Below are 3,663 nucleotides of genomic sequence, written 5' to 3'. Positions count from 1 at the left end.
TGTTATAGAGGCTTCCCAAAGAAGTGCTTAAGAATAGCTTTTATTCCCAAAAAGGAAATTTATTACGGTGCTCCTAACTCATTACCCCACTTGAGTACCATGCTACTCATTGATCTTTACTCCTTCCTAAGGGCTTGGGCTTTCCCTTTAAGATAGAAGTGGGAGAGTATAGGTAGTTATACTAGGCTGTTATGCCATAGTGTTTCCTTTTAAGGTCCCAAAGTAAGATATGCATTCAAGGCTTGGGATTTAGAGGGTCCCATGATCAAGTTTTGTTGTACTAAGGAATATTAAAAATTTAGAGGTTTGGTATGCTTAATTGCTTGTGTATATAAAGAGTGTAGTCAAACCTTAAGTTTAGTCTAACCTGGGTAGAGGGATTGGGAGAGAATGTGAGAATCCATAAATAAATGGCAAACACCTTATTGTTTATGCAGTGAGTAGTTGAATCCAAGTAAGTTTAAGAGTTAATACAATAGGTAAGAACGTTAACAAGGGAACTTAACTAAGGCTAAAGCAAAGGTGGTTGGATAGATACGCTGGTAAATTAGAAAGGGAAATTTTATGGCTTATAATTTGGTACTAGAGCTTCTTTCTCAATTCTAGAGAAGGATAAAAGTAGATTACTAGGAGATGGTTAAAGTAAGGTGTAAAAAAACTAAAGAGTGGTATAAATTTCTTATGTGATTTGATTGTGTGTGTGTGCTCATTCTAAACCAAATAATAATAATAATAATAATAATAAAGATAATAATACAGATTATATTTAGGTATATAAAAGAGACACACTCTGATCATTGTAACCCTTTGCAAATACGGCTCTTGGTTGATCACCTTACCAGGCATTTGGGCGAAGAATAGGTAATCAGATAGCAGGAATATTACATCAACTTATATTACCTGTATTGTTTAGGAACAAGTGCTGAGCACTCAGATCGTTCATCTGATAGTTGCGGGAAATTCTCTTGATGTGGAATATAACTTGTTCTCCAAGGCAGGTTTGTCTTCCCAAAACATTCTGTATGCTCTTAGCATTTGCAGGCTATTTCCGCAAGGACCAAGTGAGGTTGACTGAACCAGTGAAGGAGCTTGACATTGTGCTAACTCAAGTAAGTCCATGCGCATGCATTTGCTACTTACATTGGGCCTGTAACAGATAGCAGCAGCAATGCCAGTTGATATAATGCCTGGAGCAAATGACCCTGCAAACTTTACTTTACCCCAGCAGGTATGAAATGCTTGTTGTTATGACCACCAGAATTAAAATGCTATTTCAGCCCTTGCATAAGTGTCTCTTTCCTGGAGCGTCTGCTTACAGTACCTTTTTATCTGCGACAAATCCTCATCGATTTGAACTGGACGGTATAGAGTAAGTATTCTCTGTTTGATATTACGGTTTCAGGTTTCTCGGCACATCTGGACAAAATGTCGATCATCTTGAAAATTACTGGAAGCCAAAGATGTCATCGAACTTATGGAAAGAACTCTGCGCTGGAGACATATTGCGCCTACAGCTCCTGATACACTGGGTATACTATTTCACACAAGTAATGTCGCTCACTTTGTGCTACGAGCAGGGTGTTTTCCATACACGGATAGGGATCCGTTCGTTCTGGACACATGTCCGCATTTTTACTTCTGTGGAAATCAGAAGAGCTTTATATCTCGCTATACTTACTGGTATGTATATTTGCTTAGCCCTTGACTGTACCGGCGACTGTTTCTTAGTTGAAGGAAAATTGGTGAGAGCTATTTCGATTCTGCGCCTTTGTGATTCGGGAACTGCCGTGATGGTAACTTGTTCAGACCGTTTGTTTGTTGGCTTCCAACATCAATGATTGCCAGGTGAACTTGCGGACACTGGATTATCATCTGCTTACGCTTTCCACTGCCTTAGCGTTAGATGCTCATCCCGAATCTTGAATCCAAAATTGAGTGGTGCGAACATGCAGAGTGTAAACAGTTTGTATATCAAAGAGTCTTTGTTATATTCCATGTTTTTGAGTTTTCATTAGCATGTACTCCCGCTGCTTCTGGATGATATCCTCAAAAACGTCTAGCAGTGACGGTTTCACATGTGAATGGCTGAAGCACGAATGATTATCTGCTGGTCGGACGACCAATCGCTGCACAATTGCAGCCATAGGGAGACGATAATGACGAAGCAGCCAGGCTACCAGAGCGAATCGGCTGGAATAATGTCTCGCCCCCTTCAGGAACAGTGCGGCATGTCTCGTAATCCCATCGATTGAAAACCTCACGGAAGTGCGGACGTTTTCATGCTCTCCCTGGTGGGATGAATGCCAAGCGGCCAAGAAGCGAAGGTCAACTCACAAGCTTTGTAAGGCAAACCGACGCCAACAAGAAGACCCTAACCACCACCCTTCATGAATGGTGGATCATCTCAAACACTTGGGGCCCTGGACATCACCTCGACAAGAACCAGGCACAGAATCTTTCAAAACATCAACTGTACGTCAAAATCGCCTCGAGAATGGATACTTGGCTTCCATAGTCCAGCACGTAGCCTTGCTGATTTCTTGTCCACCACAGTAGAGAGGCTGCAGCATCTCTTTCTCCCGTCCATATGCTGTCTTCTCAAGGTTTACTGGGAGGCCAGTGAGAGAGCAAACTGTCCAGTGCGTTCAGTTGGCATTGGCCCACCAGGACAGCAGAACCAACCGTGCAACCATATCCAAATGTCGCACTGTCGATATGCTTTTGTTCCAGATGCCTGTATTGGTTGCTTTAAGAGGAGGCGTAGACTCTGTCGACCTATATACTTTGGGCGCACCTACTAGCCTGATACTGCACATCTATACAGCATAATCGGCGGACGGTTGCGGCCACGACTGGAGCATCAATTGCCCCCCTCTCCCCTCTCCCCTCTCCATGGATTTCTCTCCAACGCCACGCATGCAGAACCTCGAGCTGAGCGAGGGGCACAAGACTTCCAATCTGGCATAAGGCCACGGTCCCATGCCCCACTGGGCGCAGTGACCATAAAAATCCTTCTTCTTCTTCTGCTTACTTTCTGCTGTTTCTGCAATGACACGTAAAACGTAAGAAGTTCTAGGCCACACAGCTTTGCCATTATATAATGCCCGTGCTTAAGGGGTCTTACAATTGACAGGGATTGACAGCGTAGTGTGCTTCGTGAGCATCTACTGGCATAAGCTGGCACGGTAGTCAAGATAACTATAAGATTAATTATAAGATTAACTATATTATATTATTATGATTATATTCTAATTGGGTGCCAAAGCATGTAATTATTATAAGAAAATAGTTAATTATATTAGCCAGTCCCACCATGGATCTAAATCGTCGGGATTGTCAACTTGATCACTCTTGCTGAGAGCATGCTTTACTCAGCGGCCTTCGTTACTGCTGGCCCGCCAAATTTTGGTGGAGTCCCAGTTTTCTTTCAATTCCGTGTATATAAGCGGCTTTTCCACAACTCCAAGCCATCATCTTCTCTTATCCTCTCTTGATTCCCATCCATGGCTTTTGCAAGGTCCGTGCTGCTTATGCTCCTGGTGCTCGCCATGGTTGCGACACTTGCTCGTGCGCAGCAGTGCTCCCTACCCAATCTCCAGGCCATTTTGACTTGCATCATCAATGCTTTGGGCGATCCAACCAAAATCACTCAGTGCTGCAGTC

At 43.2% G+C, this 3,663-nt stretch overlaps 1 pseudogene; it reads left to right on the top strand.

Moving 5' to 3' along the window:
- The first annotated feature begins 633 nt into the window (after positions 1-633).
- Positions 634-1,923, top strand: LOC9629136 (annotated as a pseudogene).
- Positions 1,924-3,663: the final 1,740 nt, after the last annotated feature.

The sequence above is a fragment of the Selaginella moellendorffii genome, unplaced genomic scaffold, assembly GCF_000143415.4.
Source record: "Selaginella moellendorffii unplaced genomic scaffold, v1.0 SELMOscaffold_1, whole genome shotgun sequence".
Lineage (NCBI taxonomy): Eukaryota > Viridiplantae > Streptophyta > Lycopodiopsida > Selaginellales > Selaginellaceae > Selaginella > Selaginella moellendorffii.
This window is presented reverse-complemented; position numbering and strand designations above follow the sequence as displayed.